General features: G+C 48.9%; 1 pseudogene; it reads right to left on the reverse strand.

The window, feature by feature from the left end:
* Positions 1–14,694: 14,694 nt before the first annotated feature.
* LOC140737455 (U6atac minor spliceosomal RNA) lies at positions 14,695–14,804 on the reverse strand (annotated as a pseudogene).
* Between the last annotated feature and the right edge of the window lie 3,216 nt (positions 14,805–18,020).

The raw sequence follows: 18,020 nt of genomic DNA on the forward strand, positions 1-18,020 counted from the left end.
GCCAGTGACTAGTGGTGTTCCACAGGGGTCTGTGTTGGGACCGATTCTTTTTACGTTATATGTTAATGGTTTGCATGATGGCGTTGATGGCTTTGTTACAAAGTTTGCAGACGATATGAAGGTAGGTGGAGGGGCTGTAGGTTTGAGGAAGTAGAGAGCCTACAGAAGGATTTGGACAGATTAGGAGAATGGGGAAAGAAGTGGCGGATGCAATACAGTGCCGGGAAGTGTCTGGTCATGCACTTTGGTAGAAGAAATGAAAGAAATTATACATTTTTTTGTATGGAGAGGAAATATAAAAACAAAACTGAGGTGCAAAGGGACCCGGGCGTCCTTGCGTAGGATTCCCTGAAGGTTAATTGGCAGGTTTGAGTCGTTGGTGAGGGAGGCAAATGTGATGTCAGAATTAGAAAATAAAAGCAAGGATGTAATGTTGAGACTTTATAAAGCCCTGGTGAAGCCTCACGGAGCACTGTGGGCAGTTTTGGCCCCTTATCTTAGAAAGGATGTGCTGAAACTGGAGAAGTTTCAAAGGAGGTTCATGAAAATGATTCCAGGATTGATGGCCTGTCATATGAAGAGTGTTCGATGGCTCTGGGCCTGTATTCACTGGAATTCAGAAGAATGAGGGTTATCCTCATTGAAACCTATCGAATGGTAAGAGGTCTTGATAGAGTGGATCTGGAGAGGACGTTTCCTGTTGTGGGAGAGCTTAAGACCAAAGGACACAGCCTCAGAATAGAGGGGCGTCCTTTTAGAACAGAGATTAGGAGGAATTTCTTTAGCCAGAGAGTGGTGAGTCTGTGCCACAGACTGCTGTGGAGGCCAAGTCTTTATGTATATTTAAAGGAGAGGTTTGATAGGTTCTTGATTGTTCAGGGCATGATGGGATGCAGAGAGAAGGCAGGAGATGGGGGCTGAGAGGAAAGTTGAATCAACCATGGTGAAACGGTGGAGCAGAATTGATGGGCCAAATGGCCTAATTCTGCTCCAGTATCTCAGGGTCTTGTACTCAAGAGGTTTAGTTGTTCAGGCCAAACATCGGAATGGGGAAAGTAATCGTGATCTAAGCGACTTTGACCGTGGAAAGATTGTTGGTGTCAGACAGAAAGATTTAAGTATCTCTGAAACGGCTGATCTCCTGGTATTTTCACACAGACAACAGTCTCTGGAGCTTACAGAGAATGGTGCAAAAAACAAAGCAAAAAGCATCCAGCGAGCGGCAGTTCTGTGGGTGAAAACAACTTGTTAATGAGCGAGGTCAGAGGAGAAGGGCCAGACCGGTTCAAGCTGACAGGGAGGCGACACTAACTCAAATAACCACACGTTACAACAGTGGTGTGCAGGAGAGCGTCTCTGAACACACAACACGTCGAACCTTGAAGTGGATGGACTACAACAGAGAAAGACCATAACGTACTCCACTCTGGTGTGTCACAAAGTGCATGTTTTTGGAGTGGGAGGAACACGGTCATGGGAAAAAGGTACAAGCCCCTTAAAGACAGCGGTGGAGTGGAATGCAGGTCGCTGGAGCTGAAGCAGCATTACGTTAACCTCTACACAACCACATCACCCTCATTTTGGGCCAAGACCCTTCACCCTGCCCGAAATGTTGGCTGTTTATCCCCTCCATAGACCCTGCTGCGTTCCTCCGGCATTGTGTGTGAGTGTGAGTGTGAGTGTGAGTGTGAGTGTGAGTGTGTGTGTGTGTGTGTGTGTGTGTGTGTGTGTGTGTGTGAGTGAGAGAGTGAGTGAGAGAGAGATTTCCAGCATTTGCAGAATCTCTTGTGTTTATGGCCTAGCTGAACAGTAATGGGACAGAAGAGTGACTACTGCTCCTCATTCTGATGCGAAGGGGTGTAAATAAGTGCCGTTTCCAGGACTACCTTTGCAAGGAGCTCGTGTCTGGGCCTTGTGAGCACGCTCAGTTGTTGCCAGTCACCATGGAGACAGACACACTCAGCGATTATAAAGCTGCATCGAGCTGGCAAGGTCCAGGCAGTGGAACTGAGAGATGTCGTCGAAAGTTTTGGGAAAAGACAGGCGGGAGTTGTCGGGAGTGGAGACCTTCTTCCTGGCTATGGAGCAAGGGAACGTGCGCCTGGCCAGGTTTGTCCTGGACGCCTTGGACGGGAGTATCGCGAACGCCAGGGTGGAAGGGGGCAGGACTCTGTTGATGTGTGCCACGCTGTTGCCCGCGGCCGGCCGGGCCCTCTGCTTTGCCAAGCTGCTGCTGGGGAAGAACGCTGCGGTGAATAGCCAGGACGACGAGGGTAGGACCGCCCTCAGTCACGCCTGTCAGTGGGGGGACGTAGACGTGGTCAAGCTCCTGGTGCAATCCAACGCCGATCCCGAAATCGTCGACCGCTGGGGCAACAGCTCCCTAATTTACGGGGCTTGGTCTGGCCAGGCCGCGGTGGTGGACTTCCTAGTGAGGTCCTTCAAACGGCTGGGGTTGGACATCAACAGGACCAACGCCTTTGGCCAGTCTGCCCTGGACGTGGCTGAATCCTTAGGCCACCAGGACTGTGCCCAGGTACTGGTGGGCCACGGGAGGAGGCGGCACGACCGGGAGCCGAGCCCCCTGGAAGACCTCACCTTCAAGAGAAACCCGCATGGGCAGAGCCAAGGCCCATGGGGCAGCGGGAAGGAGAGGAGAGCTCAGGAATGGTTTCTGGTCCCCAGGAGGAAAACAAAGCCAGTCCTGGCTTACAATCCAGTGCAAGGGAACGGAGGCCCCATCACAAAACCGATCCAGCCTCATTGCAGACCACAGGAGAACAGGCAGGACTTCCCAAAGGCGGTCTCAGACACTGGTGCAGAGTACTTGATCGATCCTCCTGCTTGGCAGCAGGACTCCTGCCCTGGTCTGGGGATGAACGATCAGGAGATCTCATTGAAGCCGGTGATTAGCATTGACTGGGATCGGAAGAGTCAGATAACAGCTCGGCCCAGCGAAGGCAAACTCAATCCTACCCTAGTCAAGGCACTGAGGACGTCCCTTAAACCAGTGGCTGCCTCGTCCCTCGATGGGGGCCACGTGCAGTGTAAGACCAAAGGAGGACAGCTCAGAGAAGCTTGGGACGTCAGCAGAGATGCCGAGAAACGGCTGCTGCAAGGTCACACTGCAGAGAAGCCACGTGATCAGGAGACTTTGCCACAGGACTGGTGCACCAGGTGCCGGGACGGGCTGGCTCCCCAGTGCCATGGGGGGCATTCCGACATACCACCTGGGAGGCAGAAGGCATCCAGCCCCCTCAAGCCACAGCTGAACAGGAAAGGGAGCCGCAAGGTGGCACCCATGCTCAGGAGCTTCCGAGAAGGCTGTGCGGCCCCTGTCACCAGCGAGAGGACACCAAAGTCACCAGATGTGCTGGTTGGCTCAATCGGCAATCCCCAGAGTCAGGGAAATTTCTCCAGGAAGTTCCCACCCCTAGATTCAGTGCCGGGGACGTGCTGGAGGTGTGGGCAGGAGGATACACGCCTGTGGCAGAGGATGGTGCTCCTACCGCCCATCGCCTCTCCGTCCACTCAGCACCTCCGTGGACCCACCGCGATCGGCGAGACCGAGGACAGACGGAGTGAAGCACAGACAGGGAGTGACGAGCTGGAGACCTCCCTTCAGCTCAGCGACTGCAAGCTGGAGGGACTCCTGGGCACTGACGATGGCCATTCCCTGCTGGGTGATGTGCCCCTGGCCAAGACCTACCTCACCCTCAGCGCGATGCACTTCTTCCGCAGGTCCACCATGCCCCAGCTGAGAACTCTGACCGAGCGCATGGGAGACGGAGACAGCGGAGGGCAGCTTCCCCGCTCCAAGACATTCCCAAACTACTGGCAAACAGTCCGAATTGGCAACAAACTAGGTGTTGGCAGAGGAGGACCATAAGAAGTAGAAGCATATTTGGCCCATCGACTCTGCTATCCCATTCCATCATGGCTGATTTATTATTCCGCTCAACCCCATTCTCCTGTCTTCTCCCCTTAACCATTGATGCCCTGACCAATCAAGAATCTATCAAACTCTGCTTTAAATGTACCCAGTGACTTGGCCTCCACAGCTGTCTGGGGCAAAGAATTCCACAGATTCACTAACCTCTGGCTAAAGAAATTCCTTCAGACCTGTTCTAAAGGGATGTCTGTGTATTCTGAGGCTGTGCCCTCTAGTACTGGTCTCCCCCGGCTATAAGAAACATCCTCTCCATGTCCACTCTATCCAGGCCATCACTGGGTGGGAGGTGTTGAGAGATGGATGTGAATGTTGCCCAAGAAGTGCGAGTTCACACTTCTGTTGCGAGGATAGGATTGGCTTGCAGCTTCAACCAGGGTTCCGTTGAGGTGGAAGGCCACCAGCGCTTTGAGAAAGGAGGAATGAGTGAGCTGAAGTATTTTGGCTGTTACACAGCATGTCCACTAGATGGCGCTGTCACCGCTCTGCTCAACCTGAACGGGTGCCCAATGGGGCCTTCTGTCAGGTCTGTTTAGTGTACATCAAAACACAGTAAAATGTGCCCGAGAGTTGTGCCGGGGGCAGCCCTCAAGTGCCCCCGTGCTTCCAGTGCCAAAATAGCATGACCACGACTTACAAACCCTAACCGGTAGGTCTTTGGAATGTGGGAGGAAACCCACACTGCCAACGGGAGTATGTCCAGGCTCCTTTTAGACTGGGGGCAGGAACCGAACCTGGGTCCCTTCACTGCCACCATAACCACCATGTTTTTTCAGTCTTTATGACCCTCCCCCCTTACCCTTCTCAACACTTGCCCCTCCTTCCTTCACGTTTGCAACTCCCTTTCCTTTAACACACTGCCCCAATCAGCCACGTCCCAGTTCATGCTGACATCAATGCCCTTCTATGTAGAGAAATAAACAGTGGTAATGCTGTTACATCATCATTAATGTTGTTATTCCCATGGTTTATAGAACTTCAAAAGAGTTAAATAGATTTTTAATTATGTCAATTACTGTCTGGTGTTTCTCCAACAAGAGCTGTGCCGGGGTGGCTGCGTTACGTAATTACAGTGTTGGTGTCTTGGCCAGGTGAGTGTGTGATACTTGTCATTTTTAACTTAATAAAACAAACTAGATGAATGGTGTTTCGTTGTCTGGAGCATTTCTGATGGATTTGCCGATTAGGAGAATCTTACTTTGTAATAACACAGGCCATTCAGCCCAGAGTACAATCCTACCAGTCCCATTCCCTTCCTAGTTTCCATCGACACATGCAGCTTACTCTCCTTCATTCCCCTTTGATTCTGTTGCCACTTAAGTGGAACAACGAACAGTACAGCCCTTCAGCCCGTGATGTTGTGCTAACCCTTTAACCTACTCCAAGCTCAAACTGACCCTTCCCTCCTATATAGTCCACCATTTTCATTCATCCACGTGCCTCTCAAAGAGTCTCTTGAATGTCCCTCATGTATCTGTTTCTACCACTGCCTCTGGCAGCTTGCTCCATACACCCACCACCCCTGACATCCTCTCTATTCTTTCCTCAGAGTTCAAAGTAAGTTCATTATCGAAGTACATAAATGTCATCATATACGACCCTGAGATTCATTTTCTTGTGGGCATATCCAATAAATCTATAGAATAGTAACCACAACAGAATCACTGAAAGACCACACCAACTTGAGTGTTCAGTCAGTGTGCAAAAGACAACAAACCGTGTAAATACAAAAAGAAAGAAAAGAAACAAATAATAATAATAAAAAGATAAGCAATAAATATCGAGAACATGAGATGAAGTGTCCTTGAAAGTGAGTCTATGGGTTGTTAGAACATTCAAATGATGGGCCAAGTGACATTGAGTGAAGTTAACAACACCAGTTCAGGGGCCTGATGGTTGAGGGGTAATAACTGTTCCTGAACCTGGTGGTGTGGGACCTGAGGCTCACTGTGGTGAGTGAAGTTATCCACACTGGTTCAGGAGCCTGATGGTTGAGGGGTAATAACTGTTCCTGAACCTGGTGGTGTGGGACCTGAGGCTCATTGTGGTGAGTGAAGTTATCCACACTGGTTCAGGAGCCTGATGGTTGTGGGGTAATAACTGTTCCTGAACCTGGTGGTGTGGGACCTGAGGCTCATTGTGGTGAGTGAAGTTATCCACACTGGTTCAGGAGCCTGATGGTTGTGGGGTAATAACTGTTCTTGAACCTGGTGGTGTGGGACCTGAGGCTCATTGTGGTGAGTGAAGTTATCCACACTGGTTCAGGAGCCTGATGGTTGTGGGGTAATAACTGTTCCTGAACCTGGTGGTGTGGGACCTGAGGCTCATTGTGGTGAGTGAAGTTATCCACACTGGTTCAGGAGCCTGATGGTTGTGGGGTAATAACTGTTCCTGAACCTGGTGGTGTGGGACCTGAGGCTCATTGTGGTGAGTGAAGTTATCCACACTGGTTCAGGAGCCTGATGGTTGTGGGGTAATAACTGTTCCTGAACCTGGTGGTGTGGGACCTGAGGCTCATTGTGGTGAGTGAAGTTATCCACACTGGTTCAGGAGCCTGATGGTTGTGGGGTAATAACTGTTCCTGAACCTGGTGGTGTGGGACCTGAGGCTCATTGTGGTGAGTGAAGTTATCCACACTGGTTCAGGAGCCTGATGGTTGTGGGGTAATAACTGTTCCTGAACCTGGTGGTGTGGGACCTGAGGCTCATTGTGGTGAGTGAAGTTATCCACACTGGTTCAGGAGCCTGATGGTTGTGGGGTAATAACTGTTCCTGAACCTGGTGGTGTGGGACCTGAGGCTCATTGTGGTGAGTGAAGTTATCCACACTGGTTCAGGAGCCTGATGGTTGTGGGGTAATAACTGTTCCTGAACCTGGTGGTGTGGGACCTGAGGCTCATTGTGGTGAGTGAAGTTATCCACACTGGTTCAGGAGCCTGATGGTTGAGGGGTAATAACTGTTCCTGAACCTGGTGGTGTGGGACCTAAGGCTCATTGTGGTGAGTGAAGTTATCCACACTGGTTCAGGAGCCTGATGGTTGTGGGGTAATAACTGTTCCTGAACCTGGTGGTGTGGGACCTGAGGCTCATTGTGGTGAGTGAAGTTATCCACACTGGTTCAGGAGCCTGATGGTTGTGGGGTAATAACTGTTCCTGAACCTGGTGGTGTGGGACCTGAGGCTCATTGTGGTGAGTGAAGTTATCCACACTGGTTCAGGAGCCTGATGTCTGAGGGGTAATAGCTGTTCCTGAACCTGGTGGTGTGGGACCTGAGGCTCATTGTGGTGAGTGAAGTTATCCACACTGGTTCAGGAGCCTGATGGTTGTGGGGTAATAACTGTTCTTGAACCTGGTGGTGTGGGACCTGAGGCTCATTGTGGTGAGTGAAGTTATCCACACTGGTTCAGGAGCCTGATGGTTGTGGGGTAATAACTGTTCTTGAACCTGGTGGTGTGGGACCTGAGGCTCATTGTGGTGAGTGAAGTTATCCACACTGGTTCAGGAGCCTGATGGTTGTGGGGTAATAACTGTTCCTGAACCTGGTGGTGTGGGACCTGAGGCTCATTGTGGTGAGTGAAGTTATCCACACTGGTTCAGGAGCCTGATGGTTGTGGGGTAATAACTGTTCCTGAACCTGGTGGTGTGGGACCTGAGGCTCATTGTGGTGAGTGAAGTTATCCACACTGGTTCAGGAGCCTGATGGTTGTGGGGTAATAACTGTTCCTGAACCTGGTGGTGTGGGACCTGAGGCTCATTGTGGTGAGTGAAGTTATCCACACTGGTTCAGGAGCCTGATGGTTGTGGGGTAATAACTGTTCCTGAACCTGGTGGTGTGGGACCTGAGGCTCATTGTGGTGAGTGAAGTTATCCACACTGGTTCAGGAGCCTGATGGTTGTGGGGTAATAACTGTTCCTGAACCTGGTGGTGTGGGACCTGAGGCTCATTGTGGTGAGTGAAGTTATCCACACTGGTTCAGGAGCCTGATGGTTGTGGGGTAATAACTGTTCCTGAACCTGGTGGTGTGGGACCTGAGGCTCATTGTGGTGAGTGAAGTTATCCACACTGGTTCAGGAGCCTGATGGTTGAGGGGTAATAACTGTTCCTGAACCTGGTGGTGTGGGACCTGAGGCTCATTGTGGTGAGTGAAGTTATCCACACTGGTTCAGGAGCCTGATGGTTGTGGGGTAATAACTGTTCCTGAACCTGGTGGTGTGGGACCTGAGGCTCATTGTGGTGAGTGAAGTTATCCACACTGGTTCAGGAGCCTGATGGTTGTGGGGTAATAACTGTTCCTGAACCTGGTGGTGTGGGACCTGAGGCTCATTGTGGTGAGTGAAGTTATCCACACTGGTTCAGGAGCCTGATGGTTGTGGGGTAATAACTGTTCCTGAACCTGGTGGTGTGGGACCTGAGGCTCATTGTGGTGAGTGAAGTTATCCACACTGGTTCAGGAGCCTGATGGTTGTGGGGTAATAACTGTTCCTGAACCTGGTGGTGTGGGACCTGAGGCTCATTGTGGTGAGTGAAGTTATCCACACTGGTTCAGGAGCCTGATGGTTGTGGGGTAATAACTGTTCCTGAACCTGGTGGTGTGGGACCTGAGGCTCATTGTGGTGAGTGAAGTTATCCACACTGGTTCAGGAGCCTGATGTCTGAGGGGTAATAGCTGTTCCTGAACCTGGTGGTGTGGGACCTGAGGCTCATTGTGGTGAGTGAAGTTATCCACACTGGTTCAGGAGCCTGATGGTTGTGGGGTAATAACTGTTCCTGAACCTGGTGGTGTGGGACCTGAGGCTCATTGTGGTGAGTGAAGTTATCCACACCGGTTCAGGAGCCTGATGGTTGTGGGGTAATAACTGTTGCTGAACCTGGTGGTGTGGGACCTGAGGCTCATTGTGGTGAGTGAAGTTATCCACACTGGTTCAGGAGCCTGATGGTTGTGGGGTAATAACTGTTGCTGAACCTGGTGGTGCGAGTCCTGAGGCTCCTGTACCTTTATCCTGACGGCAGCAGTGAGAAGAGAGCGTGGCCTGGGTGGTGGTGAGGGGTGGGGTGGGGGTCTCTGATGATGGACGCTGCTTTCCTGCATTGACGTTTCATGTAGATGTGCTCAATGATGGGGAGGGGGGGTGATCCATGATGGTAAAGCCCTCCCCACCATTGACTGGGGATGGACAGGGCTGTATCCACTCCTTTTTTGTAGGATTTTCCGTTCAACAGCATTGGTGTTTCAGTATCAGGCTGTGATGCACTGTCAACTACACATCTATAGAAATTTGTTGAAGTTTTAGATGTCATGCTGAATCTTCGCAAACTCCTAAGGAGGTAGGGGCGCTGCTGTGCTTTCTGCATGTAACCCTCAGGCTCGCCCAGATTGTGTCTGTCTAGGGGAATCAGCCTTCGGCCCCGCCAAACTGGGTGATCATGTTTGTGTGGATGCTGTGTAACGTACTGCCAATTACAAACCCGCAATGCAAACTATCAGACAGTACACAATATGCAATTAATTGATTGAACTTTATGAATCTTAATCTGAATATTGGGTTAGTAATGAACATAAACAAAAAAAAAAGGGGCCCCAAGTCAAGTCAAAGTTCACATTGGAGCTCACTCAGTCATCATTCTTCCACCATCGGTCTCCTCCGAGCGTGGCCGACCCTCCGATCCCAGTCCACTCCGTCCAGTGGTCTATCAGTTCTCTCCACACATGCCTTCCCTCTTCAGCTCTCCTCGGCAAAAGACCGCAAAAGCAACATCCTTCCAGATGCACAGGACAAAACAACAATCACCGATTGACTAACATGCATACTACAGTTCTGTTATCTCCAGCCATAACCCAAACATTGCTGCTACAGAGAAACCCCTACCTCAGTAGTGAACATTACAGAGAAGCCATTACATTAGCCTTAGCAGTGAAACATTACAGAGACAGTGTGATCGAGAAACCGTTTCAGCAGGAGGAGGAGGAGTGAAGGGCTCACGAGGTAATTGGCAGGGACAAATAAAAGGAGGGGTAACTGAAGAGGAGCAGCCAGTGGTGTGAGTGGCTCAGGGTAGGAGTGGAGCTTTGAGGCTTTGGCGAGCAGAGGCTGAGGACGAGCTTGCTCCCGGTGAGGTAAGGCTGGGTAAGTTCTTTAATTAATTTAATTAACTTAGGAGTAGGTAATGGGGGCAGCAGTTAGGGCAGTCGAATGCTCCGTTTGCAGTATGTGGGAAGTCAGGGCGAGCACAATTGTTCCTGATGACTACACCTGCAAAAGGTGCATCCAGCTGCAGCTCGTGACAAACCGTGTTAGGGAACTGGAGCTGGAGCTGGATGAACTTCGGATCATTCGGGAGGCAGAGGCAGAAATAGACAGGGGTTTCAGGGAGATAGTCACCCCTAGGAGTCAGGAGACAAGTAGCTGGGAGACTGTCAGGAGAGGGAAGGGGAATAGACAGAATGAGCAGAGCACCCCTGTGGCCATTCCCATCAACAATAAGTATACAATTTTGGATACTGTTGGTGGGGATGACCTACCAGGGACAAGTTGCAGTGGTTGCGTCTCTGGCACCGAGACTGGACCCTCAGCTCAGAAAGGAAGGAGAGAAAAGAGGAGAGCAGTAGTGATAGGGGATTCGATAGTTAGGGGGACAGATAAGAGGTTCTGTGGGAGAGATCGAGAATCTCAGATGGTCTGTTGCCTCCCTGGTGCCAGGGTCAGTGATATCTCGGATCAAGTTCTAGGTATTCTCAGGAGAAAGGGTGAGCAGACAGATATCGTGGTCCATGTAGGGACCAATGACGTGGATAGGAAGAAAGGAGGAGGTCCTGCAAAGAGTTTAGGGAGTTAGGTGCAAAGTTGAAGGACAGGACCTCCAGGGTTGCAATCTCAGGATTGCTACCAGTGCCACGTGCTAGTGAGGCTAGAAATAGGAAGATAATGCAGCTAAATACATGGCTAAGGAGATGGTGCAGGAGGGAGGGCTTCATGTTTCTGGATAATTGGGCTTTGTTCTAGGGAAGGTGGGACTTGTTCCAACGGGATGGTTTGCACCTGAACTGGAAGGGGACTAACATCCTTGTGGGTAGGTTTGCTAGTGCTGCTCTGGGGGGGGGGGGGGGTTTAAACTAGATTTGCAGGGGGAGGTGAACCAGGGTGTTAGAGCAGATGGTGAGGTGGAGGATGATCAAGGTCATGTGAGGACAACTTATGTGGACAGAAATCAAAGGTTTGTATGTGATAGAAATGTTCTCAGGTGCCAAACTGAAGAGACTGGGGAAGAGGCTCTCAAATAGAGAAAGACAGGAGACAGCGTGTGAGGGAGGATAGGCAGGTGATAGAGAAGGGACACACTCAAACCGAAGGCTTGAGATGTATCTATTTTAACGCAAGGAGTATTATGAACAAAGTGGATGAGCTTAGAGCGTGGATCATACTTGGAGATATGATGTGGTGGCCATTACAGAGACTTGGTTGGCTCAGGGACAGGAATAGTTACTTCAAGTGCTGGGTTTTTAGATGTTTCAGAAAGGATAGGGAGGAGGCAAAAGAGGTGGGGGCATGGCACTGTTGATCAGAGATAGTGTCACAGCTGCAGAAAAGGTGAACATCATGGAGAGATTGTCTACGGAGTCTCTGTGGGTGGAAGTTAGTAACAGGAAGGGGTCAATAACTTTACTGGGTGTTTTTATAGGCCGCCCAATAGTAACAGGGATATTGAGGAGTAGATAGGGAAAAAGATCCTGGAAAGGTGTAATAATAAGAGTTGTCGTGATGGGAGTTATTAATTTCCCAAATATCGATTGGCATCTCCCTGGAGTGAGGGGTTTAGATGGGGTGGAGTTTGTTAGGTGTGTTCAGGAAGGTTCCTTGACACAATATGTAGATAAGCCTACAAGAGGAGAGACTGTACTTGATTTGGTATTGGGAAATGAACCTGGTCAGGTGTCAGATCTCTCAGTGGGAGAGCATTTTGGAGATAGTTATCACAATTCTATCTCCAAAATCTCTTTACCATAGCATTGGAGAGAGATAGGAACAGACAAGTGTTTAATTGGAGTAAGGGGTATTATGATGCTATCAGGCAGGAAATTGGAAGCTTAAATTGGAAACAGATGTTCTCAGGGAAAAGTACAGAAGAAATGTGGCAGATGTTCAGGGAATATTTGTGTGAAGTTTTTCATAGGTACGTTCCAATGAGACAGGGAAGTTATGGTAGGGTACAGGAACCGTAGTGTACTAAGGCTGTAATAAATCTAGTCAAGAAGAAAAGCTTACAAAAAGTTCAGAGAGCTAGGTAATGTTAGAGATCTAGAAGATTATAAGACTAACAGGAAGGAGCTTAAGAAGGAAATTAGGAGAGCCAGAAGGGGCCATGAGAAGGCCTTGGTGGGCAGGATTAAGGAAGACCCCAAGGCATTCTACAAGTATGTGAAGAGCAAGAGGAGAAGACGTGAAAGAATAGGACCTATCAAGCGTGACAGTGGGAAAGTGTGTATGGAACCGGAGGAAATAGCAGAGGTACTTAATGAATACTTTGCTTCAGTATTCACTATGGAAAAGGCTCTTGGTGATAATTGTGACAACTTGCAGCAGACTGAAAAGCTTGAGCATGTAGATATTAAGAAAGAGGATGTGCTGGTGCTTTTGGAAAGCATCCAGTTGGATAAGTCGCCGGGCCCGGATGAGATGTACCCCAGGGTACTGTGGGAGGCGAGGGAGGAGATTGCTGAGCCTCTGGTAATGATCTTTGCATCATCATTGGGGACGGGAGAGGTTCCAGAGGATTGGAGGGTTGCGAATGTTGTTCCTTTATTCAAGAAAGGGAGTAAAGATAGACCAGTGAGTCTTACCTCAGTGGTTGGTAAGTTGATGGAGAAGATCCTGAGAGGCAGGGTTTATGAACATTTGGAGAAGTATAATATGATTAGGAATAGTCAGCATGGCTTTGTAAAGGGCAGGTCGTGCCTTATGAGCCTGACTGAATTTTTTGAGGATGTGACTAAACATATTGATGAAGGAAGAGCAGTAGATGTAGTGTATATGGATTTCAGCAAGGCATTTGATAAGGTACCCCATGCAAGGCTTATTGAGAAAGTAAGGAGGAATGGGATCCAACGGGACATTGCTTTGTGGATCCCCACAGAAGGCAAAGAGTGGTTGCAGACGGGTCATATTCTGCATGGAGGTCGGGAACCAGTGGGGTGCCTCGGGGATCTGTTCTGGGACCCTTACTCTTTGTGATTTTTATAAATGATCTGGATGAGGAAGTGGAGGAATGGGTTAGCAAGTTTGCTGATGACACAAAGGTTGGGGGTGTTGTGGAATGTGTGGAGGGCTATCATAGGTTACAGTGGGACATTGATAGGATGCAAAACTGGGCTGAGAAGTGGCAGATGGAGTTCAACCCAGATAAGTGTGAAGTGGTTCATTTTGGTTGGTCAAATATGATGGCAGAATATAGTATTAATGGTAAGATTCTTGGCAGTGTGGAGGATCAGAGGGATCTTGGGTTCCGAGTCCATAGGACGCTCAAAGCAGCTGCGCAGGTTGACTCTGTGGTTAAGAAGGCGTACAGTGTATTGGCCTTCATCAATCGTGGAATTGAATTTAGGAGCCGAGAGGTAATGTTGCTGCTATATAGGACCCTGGTCAGACCCCACTTGGAGTACTGTGTTCAGTTCTGGTCGCCTCACTACAGGAAGGATGTGGAAACCATAGAAAGGGTGCAGAGGAGATTTACAAGGATGTTGCCTGGATTGGGGAGCATGCCTTATGAGAATAGGTTGAGTGAGCTCGGCCTTTTCTCCTTGGAGCGACAGAGGATGAGAAGTTACCTAATGGACGTGTACAAAATGATGAGAGGCATTGATCGTGTGGATAGTCAGAGGCTTTTTCCCAGGGCTGAAATGGTTGCCACAAGAGGACACAGGTTTAAGGTGCTGGGGAGTAGATACAGAGATGTCAAGGGTAAGTTTTTTTACTCAGAGAGTGGTGAGTGCGTGGAATGGGCTGCCGGCAATGGTGGTGGAGGTGGATACGATAGGGTCTTTTAAGAGACTTTTGGATAGGTACATGAAGCTTAGAAAAATAGAGGCTATAGGTAAGCCTAGTAATTTCTAGGGTAGGGACATGTTCGGCACAATCTTGTGGGCTGAAGGGCCTGTATTGTGCTGTAGGTTTTCTATGTTTTGTCCTTAAGCCATTACATTTATAGTTGTATTTTTGTGCTGGGTCCAGCACAGGTCGTTTGAAATAGTAACACTGAGGAATTTGAAGTTGCTGACCCTACCCACCTCTGATGAGGACTGATTTATGGGCCTCCATGTTCCTCCTCCTGGAGTCAATAATCAGCTCTTTGGGCTTGCTGACACTAAGTAAGAGGTTGTTGTTATGGCTCCACTCAGCCAGATTTTCAATCTCCCTCCTGTATGCTCAATCATCACCAATCTCCTTAAAATGTGGCATCTTGTAGTAGCCATTTCCACATTGGGAAAATGTCTCTGACTATCCACTCAATCTATGCCTCTTAGCATCTTGAACATCTCTTCTCCTTCTTTGCTCCAGAGGGAAAAGTCCTAGCTCGCTCAACCTACCCTCGTAAGACACACTCTCTAATCTGGACAGCATCCTGGTGAATCTCCCCTGCACCCGCTCTGAAGTTTCACATCCTTCCAGTGAGGTGACCAGAACCGAACACAGCAATCCAAAGTTCAACCAGAGTTTTATAGAGCTGCAACATTACCTTGTAACTCTTGAAGTTAAAAACAGTTGGACATCACAAAGTAGATGGCAATGTTGTAATCATTTGACCCAAGAACCCTTCCATCCTTATCAAGTGGCCTGCTAACCTTCTCTCCTTGCATACAATATGCTATCATGAAGTTATTCATTGTGCATCTGGTAAATGTTTGAACAGGAAGAGGCCACTCGGTCCTTCGAGCTTCTCCTGTTCCAATAACCTGATTCTTGACTCAAACTATTCTGGGCAGATGGGGCTCATCTGTTGCAGTTGGCAGCTCATCTAGGAGAAGGAAAATTTTGATATCAAACTCTACTGCCTTGTGGCTATACCCACTCACGGGGAAGGCTTTGGGAGTGAATCTCGAGGGAAAAAATCTGGAGCTAGCATCCCTAAGGTAGTCCTACGTTGAGTTCAACACAGAGTGGCAACTCCTGCAACGCTGCTGGTGCAAAACTATGTCAGTCTCTGCCGTTCTTTTGGATTCATCAACTGTACGGAGAGGGGAAGCTTGCTACATTGACAACAGCTTGCTCTCCATATCGTACTGCCCTGGCTTCAATGTCAACCAGTAGGACACAACATCTATGGTTGACCCAGGCCAACAGAGGGCCACCAACTCAAACTACCGGCCTTGATTTCATAACATGTAGCCCCCTTGCTAAACAAAAATTTTCAGATCTCCAAAGTGTGATCTTAAGTTGACTTCTCACCTCAAAGAATTCCTTGGAAGGATTCCCAAATTCCACTTCCTTTTTCAAGTTCTCTGACTTTACTTCAAAATTTTCTGCACCCTTATGCCAGGCTCCTTCCCAATCGCGTCCCCCCCCCCCCCACCAAACACCAGAGGATGTATGCTCAAACCAGACCTCATAGAGGGATGAGAAGTGGAAAGATTGAACAATTTCAAACTCCTGAGTGTCAATATCTCTTAAGGATTTAACCTGGACCCCACATATCAATGCACCCATAAAGAAGAAATGGCAGTGTCCATATTTCATTAGGGGTTTGAGGATATTTGATATGGCACCAAAAGCACTTGAAAACGTCTACAGATATACCACATTCTGACTGGCTGCATCATAATCTGGTATAGAGTGCAGGGGGGCTACTGCACAGGATCAAAATAAAGTGCAGAGAGTTGTAAACTCAGTCAGCTCCATCATGGGCACTAGCCTCTGTAGTTTCCAGGTCATCTTCAAGGAGAAATGCCTCAAAAAGGCAGCATCCATCATTAAGGACCCCCACCACCCAGGACATGTCCTGTTCTCACTGCTACCATCAGGAAGGAGGTACTGGAGCCTGAAGACACACACTCAGTGATTCAGGAACAGCTTCTTCCCCTCTGCCATCAGGGAGGAGGTACAGGAGCCTGAAGACCCACACTCAGCGATTCAGGAACAGCTTCTTCCCCTCTGCCATCAGGAAGGAGGTACTGGAGCCTGAAGACACACACTCAGTGATTCAGGAACAGCTTCTTCCCGTCTGCTATCTGATTGAACTCGTGAACACTACCTCACTATTTTTATTGTTTTTCTTTTTCCACTACTTATTTAACTTTTTAATGCATGTATAACAAGAGAAAATATGCAGATGCTGGAAATCCTATCCCTCCCCCTGCAGGTTTCATCCATCACCTGTGTTTCTCCCTCCCCTCTTTTAAATCTACTCCTCAGCTTTTTTCTTCCTCCAGTCCTGCCAAAGGGGATTGGCCGAAACGTCAGCTGTACTCTTTTCCTAGATGCTGCCTGGCCTGCTGAGTTCCTCCAGCATTTTGTGTGTGTTGATGATACATACACACAGTGTAATTCAGTTCATCATGTATTGCATTGTACAGCTGCTGCATAACAAATTTCATGGCGTGTCGATGACGTTAAACCTGATTCTCATTCCTAAAGGTCTGATAAAGGACAGCACTTGCTGCAACAGGTAGTGCCCAGTCTCCCACCCCCAGGAACATGGTCCCAAGGCCAGTCTCTGTTGCTGCCCGTGTGGAGTCTGCATGTTCTCCCCATGACCATGGGTGTTTTGTATAATGCTTCAGTTCCACCTCTAGAGTCATAGATCGAGTGGTCTCTCTGAGACTTTGCTCCAGGGCAAAAGGAGGGCATAATTTTAAGGTGATTGGAAGAAAGTATACATTGGAGGGGGAGGGGGGAGTCAGAGCTCAGACGGACAAAGGGTCTCCTGTTGAGACCTACCAGAAAGAAAAGGAACCAGGAGGACTAAAAGGCAGCATGAGGTTTCTCCAGCAGACAAGGTGAAGGAGAATCCTAAGGGATTCTACAGAAAAGTTAAGAGCAGAAGGATTGCAAAGGACAAAATTGGTCCTCTGGAAGATCAGAACGGTAATCTATGCGTGGAGCCAGAAGAGATGTGGGAGATCTTAAATTCTTTTGCATCTCTATTTACTCAGGAGATTAACATGGAATCTATAGAAGTGAGACAAAACAGCATTAACTTCATGGACACCGTACAGATTAGAGGAGAAAGTGTTTGCTTTCTTGAGGCAAATTAGGCAGGATAAATCCCCTGACTAGGTGTTCTCTCAGAATCTGAGGGAGGCAAGTAGAAAAAAATTGCTGGGGCCCCAGCAGAGATGGTTAGATCATTCTTAGTGACGGGAGAGGTACCAGAGGATTGTGGGATAGCCAATGTTGCTAAGAAATGCTTTAAAAGTAAACCAGGAAATTATAGGCCAATAAGCTTGACATCAGTAGTGGGAAAGTTATTGGAAGGTATTCTACGGGACCAGGTATATGAGTTTTTGGGGTTTACAGTAAACTTGTGGATGGCGTCATCCGAAGCTCCCAATTGATCTACCGCTCCATCCTGCCCTTGCCTTCTGTCTGTCTTCCCCACGATGGCAAACTGACACATGGCTTTCACTCCCGGGGCAGGAACGCTCTCCACTTTTCGTCCCCGTCCAGTCCTTTGTGCGAACGCTGGGACAAAGCATCAGCATCAATGTACCTGCTTCCCGGCTGAAATCATAGGCAGACAACGCCGCCAACCACCTGTGGGATCCAATTTCGCCGAGGTCAGGATATAAATTAGGGGATTGCTGTCCATCCTCACCGCAAGCTTGGCACCGTAGAGGTAGTCACTCAACTTCTCCACCGCTGCCCATTTCAACGCCAGGAACTCCAACTTGAGCGTGGGATAGTTTTCCTCCGAGGGCGACAGACTCCGGCTGACAAACGCAACAGGGCTCAACCCGGTGCCCTGATCCTGATACAGGACCCTCTCACGTCGAACCTTGGAAGTGTATAGACTATGGCAGCAGAAGACCACAAACATACTCGGTGGCCATTTTATTAGATACAGGCGGCACCTAATGAAGTGGC

This window comes from Hemitrygon akajei, chromosome 12 (genome assembly GCF_048418815.1).
Source record: "Hemitrygon akajei chromosome 12, sHemAka1.3, whole genome shotgun sequence".
NCBI lineage: Eukaryota > Metazoa > Chordata > Chondrichthyes > Myliobatiformes > Dasyatidae > Hemitrygon > Hemitrygon akajei.